Source organism: Natrix helvetica (assembly GCF_964273705.1).
Source record: "Natrix helvetica genome assembly, chromosome: 1".
Taxonomy (NCBI): Eukaryota; Metazoa; Chordata; class Lepidosauria; order Squamata; family Natricidae; genus Natrix; species Natrix helvetica.
In genome coordinates, this window is record NC_138548.1 from 99,426,195 (window position 1) to 99,439,177 (window position 12,983).

At 35.0% G+C, this 12,983-nt stretch overlaps 1 long non-coding RNA gene across 1 annotated transcript in view; it reads left to right on the plus strand.

The window, feature by feature from the left end:
- LOC309383688 overlaps nt 1-12,983 on the plus strand; it is a 46,325-nt gene that overhangs the window by 26,281 nt on the left and 7,061 nt on the right. The window contains exon 2 of the long non-coding RNA XR_014173898.1: nt 6,364-6,397. This is a non-coding gene — a long non-coding RNA (uncharacterized lncRNA). The remainder of the gene's footprint in view (nt 1-6,363; nt 6,398-12,983) is intronic.

The window sequence follows — 12,983 nt, forward strand, 5'->3', positions numbered from 1 at the left end:
CTTCATACAAATAGAAAATTTATCTATCTAATCCTGAAAGTTTGCAGAGAAGCCTTTACACATTTTGTCATAAAATGATATATATATTTTGTGAAATTTTTATGATAATTATGTTTTCATCATTAGGTGCAGAAAGCATAGGCAAGACCTAGTATGAATTTAAAGGATGCCCGACAGAGCATTAATTGAACTAGTATAGTAAGCAGAAATTTATTTATTATTGGCCAATTATTTCTGAACAGGATTCTAAACAAGAAAAGGCAAAATTGATTTCAGTCTTTTCTTTTTTAAAAAAGTGACAGCTATTTAAATCTTTTTAAATCTGACTTCTCGGTGATTTGTTGTAGTATAGTTGTTGGAAGCAGCTTATGTTGCCATGGAAAGTGAGGCATTGCATAGAAAAGTTGCTCTAATAGTTTTGCTGGACCTTGTAGTGAAATTTTTCATGATAGTCTTTTACAGCCCTTGACCATTCTAAGACTCATGGATAGTGTTTTGTCTAGTTACAGTATGTCTTCTCATAAAGGGGAGAAATATTCTGGTTCTTGCTTTTTATTTTATATTTGTTCACATCAACACTCATCTTTTTGATTTTGTATACCACTGGTTTGCTGAAGATATCTAACAGGTGCTAAAGACACTATGGAAACCTTGAATTATTTATTGCCTGGAAGCAGTGATGGAGCTGGATGTGGGTTAAGAGATTCTTTCTCTATAGAATACATAAATCATAGCTGAGGATTCAAACTGATCTGAATTAAGATGTATTCCCTTTGAAGGATTGGCTAACAGCTTGGTGTTTTTTTGCTCATGTAAAATGGTTGTTGTGCCCTTTTGTACAGAAAACAGATCACATTACACAGTTGCAGTCCTTATTTACCCTCTTTTAAGGTTTTTTTTTTTTTACAATAAAGTGGTCTGTTTAGAGAAGCCCTAGGAGAATATTTTGAAACTTAAGCTAGAATGCACACGATACCAATGTATTTCAGTGCATTTTATCAGTTTTCTATCAATTGTACTGGCTATTAATTTGTTTCCAAGAACTAAAGAAAATAGGGATGTGTGGCTGTGTTTATATCTAATTTGGGGGAGTGCTACATGCATTCATTTATTTCATTCAGTCACATACTGTGCATGTAATTTAAAGCATATGCAATGGTTTTAGCTCATGCTGAGAAATACAATAACCTATAATATACTGTTTTGCATTCAGCTTTCTATTTTATAAATTACTTTTGATGTAATTGTCCATAATGCAAATTTCCCAAGTATACATTTTGTAAACATTTTTTCAAACATGTTTGTACAAAACATTTGTGCAAACAATAATGGATTGCATACATTACTACTAAATGTATTATTGTAATAGTGTCCGTATTGATGGATCATATTATTTAAAACTATTTTTTTGTTTTTTGTGTCTAAAAAATATAATCTAAGGGGTTGTTTATTTTCTTATAAAGCTGAGATACGGAAAGAAATTTTCCTTTCAAATTTAATTTTTTCAGATACATTTGAATGTTCCAAAGAGAAGTTATGTTCAGGTGAACATGGAAGACACTTCGCAAAGTCCTACTGTTTTTTTGCTTTATTTTGCTTTGTCTGATGTTTAAAGCATTTGTATGCCATTTTGGGATTGCAAGACTAGCATTCCAGAAGTAACCAGCTGCTTTGGTTGCCCATCTTCACATCTGAAGCTATGTGGTTCCGTCTAAATTGTACCTGGCTTTATGCATGTTTGGTTTCTCCCTTGTAGGGTAAAATCTCTCCCAATAAATGGCAGCAAGTGAAAAGAATCCAAGCAATCATTTATTTCTGAAGCTGGAAGATTAAAATGAGTCACTGGTCTCTTGTACTAATTCAAGAGCCCCAAGTTTACAATGCAATGCAATGCAATGCAATGCAATGCAATGCAATGCAATACAATACAATACAATACAATACAATACAATACAATACAATAGCAGAGTTGGAAGGGACCTTGGAGGTCTTCTAGTCAAACCCCCCTGTGTAGGCACATTGCATACGTGACACATTTTTACTGTATACCTACATAACTGTATATATTATACAGAATGTTGCTGAAAGACAATTCAAATATGCATAGAGTTAATAGGACCTATCATTCTGGAATTTTGATTGTAAATGATAAAATACATAAGGAAAAGAGCCACAGGTATTCTTCAAAGTGCGGATTCCTTTGAAATATAACAGCAACTTTGATATCTAGCAAGTATATCAGAGTTAACTAAAGAATGGGGAAGAAAAATAAACCACTATATATTGAGTCTAGTTTAAGGTTAGTTTGGCTTTGTGTTAAGTCTGGGATATTTTATAAACAAATATTAATACATTACCTTTAATTTCACTGCTTTTTGAAAAGTTCACAATAGTACACCCCCCCCTTCCCCAACCAGGGAGGGGAATGAGCTAAAAAGAGTTTGGTTCAAGTTTCACTTTGGTAAAGTCAACCATCCTAATTCTTACATTTGCATATGCAAAATGTTTCCAAAATTCTTTCTATCACCTCTCTCACAGGGTTATTGAAAAGGGTAATAAAGCCTGTGAAATTCTGTATAATGATGACAGGACAACATAACCTGAAGCTGTTTTTACATGTCAGGCTGGAGAATTTAACCAACTGTAACAAAATGGGATGCAATGTTTAAATTTCCTGAAAGAACTGAAAAAAAAAAACACCCATCACTAGTACGTATAGGAAAAGCTAAAATACTCTGTTTCTGAAGTGTTCACATTAAAAAAATAATTAAGCTACACTATCACACAGCTAATGTCTGCTCGGTATCTTAGCCATCTTGTTGAACACAGCCTGACATTAGACACTGTTATGTTAACTTTCTAATGACTGTTGAATGGTTGAAATTCTCAATAAATTTAATATCCTGGAAATTATTGAATTGAGTAGCAAGGAATTTAAGTAAAAAATTAAGCCCACCACTTTTATGAGCCATGAAGAAAACTAGAAAGAATATAAATCTTTTTGAGAGATGTTGTATCTCTCTCACACATTTCATATTTCAAAAAAAAAATCTATATCTGGAAGACTGGAGGTTGTTTGATAAATTCTGTTTGTAGCTATATAGCTTATGCCACTATATTTAAAACAAGGTATATACAGGTGAAATTGTGGATTTGGGGTTTTCAAGAGCTGTAAGCCATAATCATCACAATTATTACAAATCACGGCTTGAACTATCTTGCTTTGCATGTAATGAATCTATCCCATATATTACTTTCACCTTTTAAATTGCATTACTGAAATAAATGAACTTTTGCACAATATTCTAATTTTTCGAGTTTCACCTGTAAACATACTTTGTATATTGAGAGAGGAGGCATATAAATTTAATAAATAAATAAATTTGTACTAATCAACAATATTGTCAACTATCTGACTAGTGAATCAAAAACAAGGAACAATTCTCAGGAGATTTGAATTGGTAAAAGTAAAATTATATTAGATACACCATGTTGGTACTGAAGAAACAAAACCAGCTCCAGTTCTCCTGCCCAAATGTTTGACTAGTTACTGTAAACAATAGTTTCCTCTTTTCCCCACCCCAGGTGATCACATTGTCCAATTATTATGAGATGTCCTTTGGTTATAGGAACAATCCATCTCTTTCTCAAGCATCTGCAGTGGTGACCTTGATGGTTTCCATGCTCTCGCAATCTTGAATACATCCCATTTCCCCTTCCCTCCCCCCAATTCATTGGCAAGTTGAAAAGCATTAGGGTTTGAAAGAAGCGAAGTGGTACAATCTTGACAGTTATATCAGTTGTTTATTTTCTCAATGCAAGCTCATTAATGTTATGTTGCTTGGAATTTACGTACAACAGAGGAGGAATAGACCAATATCATCTTGTTGTCTGTCTAGAGTCTTATATTTATCTTTATATTTTTCTATTGGCATTCTTTAAGATGCAGTCAGTGATTTGAACAGCTCTGTGTTTTTATCTTCTCCATCTCTGAATGTTTCTGCCCAGTAATATTTAAAAGGTAAACAGCATGTTTTTAGACTAGCTTCCCCTCTCTCATATATAAAAAAAATCTGCATTCTGCTTATCTCTGAATTTGGCCTATCTCTCCACAACAGATAAAAGGCTGATTTCCCTAGTTATTCCTTCAATGCTACAGGAATTTTTAAATGTTAAGAGAAAAACAGCACAGGCTGTGGGAGTTAACTGTGGGTTAGGGGGAGAATGCTGGGTCAGGTACCTCCCGAGAAATTTGGTGGTGACAGTAAGAACTCCAAATGGTTATTCCAAGACAGGAGTGACACAAGGTTGATTGACACAAAGGGCTTCTGAGGGAAGAGCCTTGGACTCTCCACCTTTCTGTCTATAGATTAAATAATCCCATTTAATCATTATTAAACCTGGAGTGCAGTAAGCAAACAAGCTTTTGCGTGAAGCAAGTAACTGAAAATGTACTATCGTGGTCTGAAAGAAAAGGAACACAGATGACATTCAGGCATTGACTGCCTAAAAGAAGTCAATGTCATTTAAAGATGAAAATTGCGGACAGAAATTACGTAAGCATATATGACAAAGTACATATGGGCACAATGATATGGGCATAATGATCTAATCGGGGAAATGCTGTCATTATATATTTTCCTCTCATCAATTAAAACAAGATCATAGGTTGAAGTATTTGCATGATAATACTGTATTGTCATGTGCATGCCATTTTCTAGCCCCTTTGAAAAAAGGCATGATCACGTGATAATGTTCAACATTTTCCAAAGCATCAGACAAGGCGAAAAGCAATGGTTGGAAACTAACCAAGGAGAGAAGAAAATCTAGAACTAAGGAGAAATTGCCTGACAGTGAGAACAATCAACCAGTGGAACAGCTTGCCTTCAGAAGTTGTGGGTGCTCAGTCGCTAGAGGTTTTTAACAAGAGACTGGACAGCCACTTGTCTGAAATGCTATAGAATCTCCTGCTAGAGCAGAGGGTTGAACTACAAGACCTCTAAGGTCCCTTCCAACTCTGATGATGTTCTAATTGTTCTATTTGTTCCTATATTACTGCTAACAACATCAGGAAGAGAGCAATGTTAATCAATGTTATTGAGTCTGGTGTCATCTTTTCAGACTTCCACATTTGATTATAATAGGGTAAGCTTTTCATAAACACTGGTCATATGATAAAGTATGCTGCTGTAGTTCATGAAAGCTTATGCTTTTTAATTGAGGGTCATTCTGAAAAGGTGCTACTGGAATCTGCCTGATTTTTGGCTACCATTAATTAACATGGCACTCCTATAATGTTGTTGACAGTGACTTAAGAACGTCAGCAAAGATGCTACTCGACTCATTCTGGTTTTTGCAATCATACAACTAATAGATTAATGGTTTTCTCCTGAATCCAGTCAATCCAGTGCTAAAGAACAGTAAAAATTGGGACTGGGAAAAAAATCTACATTTTATTTTCACTCAGTGCAATTATATTATTAATTATTATGTCCTTTGTGCATTTAATACTTTTGTATACCACATTCTATCATCCTGTGCAATTGTTCACATCACTTAATAAGTCAATAAATGTCAGTCAATATACAGAATCAAGTAGCCCAATAAAAATACAATCCAACTTCAAAACAACAAATAATCATGATACAATTCCAACAGTGAAAATCAAAAGCAAACACAAAGGCACCTCTTGTTAAAGCTGGCAACAGTTACAGTAAAGCAGAGCTATTAGACAGGAGGAACTGCAGTTTTTTTGTACAAAATGTCAATCAAGAAAACAAAAGATATTTTACAGGACTTTGCAAGGACTGTTCCTTACCTGCAGAGCACCATTTATTTAGTACTTGCTTGCACTAGGGAATCATGGAACAGAGAAGAATGACAATTAAATATCATGAACTACTTTTTACACATATTGGCATGTAGGAACTAGCTATTGTTCTATCTTTTAATGTATAGTACACCTCTCACCTTACACATATTATTTGGGGAAAAAATCCTCTGAAGTAGCTCACTGACACTTTACAAAGTAGAAGCAATGGGTAAGTTATTGAAGGCAGAGATGAGATCAGAAACCCGTTACTCCCTGTCCAATTATGTTAGACTGCAATATATAGAAAAGTGAACTTCTAAATAGCTTTTCACTCTGATTACCAGTTCAGAAGTATGGGTATCTGTAGAATATTTCTACAAAAATATTATTTTTGTGATAAAGCAGTATAACAAAGAAGGAGTCATTAGAAATGGATATTAGACATCTTCCATCCCACAGGACATTGTAGACATACAAATGTAATGCATTGTGATCTTTACTGTTTCAGCTTTTTCATTGTTCTCACCTTTATCTAACTTTCACCATTTCAGATTTTGAAGGGGAAAAGCATTTGTTCATTAAAAGGTAAGTGATTGCTGACATTGCTGCAGTCTTTCATGGCTGTATCTTTCATTTACTGTATGAGATGATCTGAGAAATTACTTTTCATAATTTTACATTCACATTTGCAGCAAAAATTATACAAAGAATAATTGATATTATAAACTATACTTTGAAGGCTACACTTTGCACAGGGATCAAATGTCACGTTTTTCCTTTGAGTTATAAAGACAGTTTATAACATCATAACATACTGCTGTTAATTTTAGGTGCAAATAGTAGTTTATATATAAATATATATTCAGTGCAATAAAATACCTTATAGAGGAGATGAGTGGCAAAAAATGTAATTCATAACATTTAATTAATTAATAATAAGGAGTGCTCCAATTTCAGTCTTAAAAAGGCTTTACTTGAAAGGGCCACTGATAAAGGGTTAGGTTTTATTATTCCTACTAGACCCTACTCAAATGAAGCCAAATAAATTAAGTAATTGCAAAGAAAAGAGACTCACAGATAAAATTCTGACTTCATGACACTGTTGATGATTGGATGAAAGATTCTTGCATTCTAAATTTAACCAGTAATTATCTGCTCTGAAATCCCTTTAGTTTCTAAAGCAAATTTCTTTTCTTTCACTGCTGAAAAAAAACCCAAGCATGCAACTCTGAACTGTAACGATTTGAATTGTTGGGGTAATCAATTATTTCCATATTGTTGACAAATTATTATATAGAGATAGCACAACTAGAAAAAATCCTACTGAAAGTTGTTTTTTCAGCAATTCAGTCTCAACCTTCTTTGTTCAGAGTTCATTAATGCAATTTTCAATATGATGAAAGTTATGTCCTAAAAAAAAGTGACCACAGGAAATGGCAGGTTCTGTTCCTCCAAGCACCCTGAGTTTCTCCCAGATCCATGGAAATGGGCAGAAATAATTCACTGCTATGTCGGTTTAGGTTCTTGGAGTAAAAAAGATGCAGAATGTGTAAATTTAACTCACATCTATTAGTTTCACTGTTGCCAATCAGGTAGCTTGTGTGCAAGTCTAAAATATTGTGTTTTCTTCCGTAAACCCACTCTTCCAATTTATATGAAATAACTTTAACTTTCCTCCATATACATACTGTAGATCAGCCAGCCCTTTTAAGTCCTGCAAGACTGTCCACAAAAGAGTGTGCTTATTAAGAATGGAAGACTAAGAATGGAGATCTTCATATACATGTCAATAATGATAAACATAGTGTAGCCACACTTAATAGAGAAATTGTGAGATGTTACACATCTTTTTAATCTTTTGCTGAAACAAAAAAGCTAACATGTAGAATTCTAAACATAAAAGGGCTTAGGGGCTAAGGCACTGAGCTTGTTGATAAGAAAGATCAGCAGTTTGGTGGTTCAAATCCCTAGTGCCACGTAATGGAGTGAGCTCCTGTTAGTTGTCCCATCTTCTGCCAACCTAGCAGTTCAAAAGCATGTAAAAATGCAAGTAGAAAAATGGGAACCACCTTTGGTGGGAAGGTAACAGCGTTCCGTGTGCCTTCGGTGTTTAGTCATGTCAGCCATATGACCACGGAGATGTCTTCGGACAGTGCTGGCTCTTCGGCTTTGAAATGGAGATGAGCACTGCCCCCTAGAGTCAGGAACAACTAGCACATATGTGCGAGGGGAACATTTACCTTTACCTTAAACATTAATTCAAACAATGGGGAAAAACAGTTTTACAAAGGAAGGCTAATCATAAATGTCACTTCCTTGCCTGGGGACACAGTCCACATTCCCATGAGACATGGCTCATGGCCATGTACACCCTCAGAGACACATTACCTCAGACTCTCTCTGTGTGCTGGAGATACAAATGACTTGGCCCTTTTAAAACAAGCAACAGAACTTTGGACTACATTGGGGAATAGGGCTGGAAAAAGAATGAAGTTTTCTACCTTCCTTGCAGCCTCTAATTAAAGTGAAATCTTCAAAAAAAAATCTATGAAAGTCTCAGGAAAAAACAGGCAAAAGGCTTTTGTTGCAGGAAGCGGCTACTTCTATAGAGATAGATAAAACCTTTAGCCAGGAATTTACCCTAGGCATCTTTTGTTTGCTATATTGTGCTATGTCTGAGATTCTTTATATTCATTAAATTAGGCAATTGTGTGTAATTTCAGCCTTCTTTCAGTCTGTTTTCATGAAGTTATATGTATACATATTGATTTGGTTTATAGATGGATGTTTTATCAGGGCAATAACACTGTTAATTAAACTAACAAAGCAGACTGTGGGGAATATTTTACAAAGCCATTTCTCCTTCAATGATTTAATGATTATTTCATAAACCTTTGATCTAATTTCACCAGTCCTACTTTGCAGAAACCTTCCACAACCTAATATGTGTTGTACTACATGTGTTGTACTACATACCACCCACACATTCTAGCCAGCACAATTGCTGCAGAACCTACAAATCTGGATGGCATCATGATAGTGGAAGATTCTTAATATAGAAATCTGATATACATCTGATATACATAAATACTGAAACATAGAATATAGTTAAACACTAGAGAACTTACTAGAGAAAATCACTATGATTAACAGAAAAATTACATTGTAAAATTAAAATACAGTATAGCAAATCTGGAAAAATATCACAACACTACAGCAATCCTTAGTTATTTAACTACAGGTATGTCTTGGCCTGTGCCCACAATTAGGATCAGAAAATTCATTGTTAAGTAGTGCAGTTGTTAAGTGAAACATCACATTTCTACATCTGATTTTATCATATGACCATTTTTGTCATAGTAATTAGGTTAAGCAAACCAGACCATGACCTTCCTTGCCAGCCTATCTATTGAATTGGGGATGTTGCAAATGACATTCATGTGACTCAGATGCTGCAATTGTTATAAATGCAAGCAGATTACTAAATGCCCAGATTGCAATCACGTGACCACAGACAAGCTGTGATGTTTTAAGTGCAAGGCTTGGTCATAAATCATTTTTTCCAGTGCTGTTGTAACTTTGAATGATCGCTAAATTAAAGGTTGTATGTTGAGAACTACCTGTACAAATAATATTTAATGAATAAAACTTAGCGGCTTGCTCAATATATTTTAATTTTACTACTTTTTGTTTGCTTGTTACTTTATGAAGGGCTGAATTTGCAATCCTATGTGTGTGTCTCTAAAAAAGTCTTTAGAGACCTAGACAGAATTGCATTTGTAAGAAATATTTCTTTATTACTTATCATCATTTCTTACTTTAGCAGCATAAGCTGGGCCCTAAAGACATTCCTTAAGTTAGAAGTATCCTAATAAAAACATCAATTACACAAACTTTAACATTCCTATTTCCCATATGCCTTTCTCCAATAAATAATTGAACCTCACCTGTAGAAATAATCAAACAAAATGTAAATATTTTCTTAAATTGACTTTTGGGAGTCTTGCTAAAGAAAGTTCAAGGGCTGGCAAAATCTAGGATAATGATACTTCGACCACTCAGCATTTTAAAGAGAAACCTAGGCAATATGCAAATATTTCATAAAGTACTAGAAAGACGGGCAAAAAAGACTTATACGTAATTTTCATAGGCATACAAAGAATATCATATAAATAACAATAATTACTTTGGGAATGGAATAGAAAATAATATTACAATACTAACTTGCCACTAATAAAAGAAATGGTACATTGATATTGGGGAGATTTATATGGAAATAAACAGCTTGTCGCAATTAAATAGGGAGTCGATCGCCTATAATTTTAATTAAAGTGAAAATTGCCAATATGTAAATCTGGCAAAGAGGTAAAACTGAATTTGCACTTGACCAGCCTTGGCTGTACTGAAGATGAATTTTAAAAACTGCCTTATATGAATGCCTGAGGTCAGGTCTAGTTTTTTAAGTTTTCTGTTTATCTTATACTAGATTAATATGGTAATAGCTTAGGGTCCAGCCAGAGCACTGGGAATGATGAACAGAAATCAGGATGGCTTATGAATCATTCATACCAACCATCTTATATTGGCATCCAGATTTTTTATGGTAATTGGGTAACCATATGAATTGGATAGATAGGTAGATTATATATATATATATATATATATATATATATATATATATATATATATATGTATATGTATATGTATATGTATATGTATATGTATATGTATATGTATATGTATATGTATATGTATATGTATATGTATATGTATATGTATATGTATATGTATATGTATATGTATATGTATATGTATATGCATATGCATATGCATATGCATATGCATATGCATATGCATGTATGTATATATGTATGTATGTAAACATAGATAGATAGATAGATAGATAGATAGATAGATAGATAGATAGATAGATAGATAGATTTAAATGCCTAAACAGAGAAGCAGGAAGTAAGGAGATGAGATGAGACTGTAAGGACAAAGCAAGGAGAAATGTTTTTAAAAATACATTCTACTTATTGGCAGAGTGCAGGGAATTTTGGAAACTAAGCTACAGGTCCTGAAATGTTGCTGTGACTTTTGTTTCAATAAATGGTTTAAAAATGTTCTGTCTTTCAGAAAAATACACTGTGAAAATAGCAGTGGCGGTAATATTTAATTGATTTCAAATTTGCCCCAATTTCCTCCTTATTCTCCATGATTTTAGAAGACAGCTGTTCCAGTTGTTAGTAGCACAAACAGATTATTTACAAAATGTGGAGTGCAATGTATAGCATTGGGACTATCTACCTGAGGCTGCTTTTCTACACTGTCTGGTCTTATGCATCATTTATGGAAATGAATATTTTCCACAGACTATACTTAGGCAGCAGCAATAAAAGAACTTAACTGTTCTTCAGATCCTGTTTCCAATCTCAAATGCATCAGAGATATGTTAGTCCTCTGGAATTCTGCAATTCCTTACAAAGCCCTTACCCCAAAAAACAACAACAACAACCCATCCCAACACTTTTATTTCATTTTGTCATATAGTGATGACACTTACTATGCAAACCAATCAGAAAGCAGTGGGGTTAGGGTTAGGGTTAGGGTTAGTGTGGATATATCTGGGCAGCTCGTAGTGCATTTACTGCATTTTTCGGAGTGTAAGATGCTCTGGAGTATAAGACACACATTAGTTTTTAGAGAGGAAAACAAGGAAAAAAAATCTGTTCCTGCCTACCAGCATCCACCGGTATTCATCTGGCTAACGTCCTTGCAGCAAACAGCAAACAGCCTGGTCACCTTAAGCATGTCATTGCAGCCTGATTCAGCATGAGCAGCTGATTGGCAGTTGGATCGACTTCCTGGAATACTACCAATCAGCTGTTCCGGGCTGTGGGGATCACCACAGCTCATTGCTGCCTCCAGGCATTGTGTTTTTGGCCTCCGTGCATTGCATTTTTGACCCATGTGCATTGTGTTTTCGGCCTCTGCATGTCATGTTTTCAGCCAGTTCCAGGCAATGGGGATCACAGCAGTGGTGGCAGTATCCTTGCCACCAGGAACTGGCCAAAAATGTGATGCATGGAGGCCAAAAACAGGATATGTGGAAGCCAAATATGTAACGCGGGAGGTTGAAAATGTAATGCAGGGAGGCGGCGATCGGCGGCGATGTGCTGTGGTGATCCCCGCAACCTGGAATGGGTCTAAAATAAGGCATGCGGAGGCTGAACACATGTCACATGGAGGCTGAAAATGTGATGTGTGGAGGCAGTGATTGGCAGCAATGTGTTGTGGCGATCCCCACAGCCTGGAACAAGTCTAAAATGGAGTGTGCAGAGGCTGAAAACGCGATGCGTGGAAACCAAAAAAATGGCCAAAGGGTGGGGGCTGGCAGGTGGGTAGTGCTTCGGCAACATTTGGTGTATAAGACGCACAGACATTTCAACCCACTTTTTTGGGGGGAGGGGGAAGAACGGCTTATACTCAAAAAAACCCAGTAATTATATTTGAATCATTAATCCTATATAGTTGTTGCTGAACCACATTCTGTTGCCTTCTGTTGCCTCATCACAGCTGGTATTATTCTGTGATGAGCTAGAATAAAATCTCAAGCAGACACTGTGCATTAGTTCCAAAAAGAAAGACCAAACTATTTGTAGCTTTTGCAATCATTCACTTACAGAAGAGACTGTTGCACTCTCTAAATAACACACTTGGGCAATCAGTTCTTTACACATTGAAATAGCAGCATGAGGCCTTGGAGAACATGTAATTGAGAATAACAGTTAGAAGTTAAATAATCCAAGTGCCTGGAAAATAAAATATCTGTGTCTCCTTTGGCCAAGGATTTCAGAGATCTGTTTTCTACCCACAAAAATAAAACACTATTTTTCTGTTTCTTTTTCTTTTTAAAAAAATACATAGGTAGAAGAAAGCCCCAGGACACAATGAAAAATCTAAAACATTCATGTGGATTCCCCCCCATCCCCGTGAAATCCATTTCATGGAGAACATCTACTTCAATACATTTGGATTAGTTTTTTTAAATAGTAATTTTATTAAAGATTACAATGAAGAAGGTAACAACTAAGGGAAACTAAGGGAAATGAAAGAATACAAAGAAAAAATAGAAAAATAAAAATATACAGTATAAAAGAGAAAATAAGAA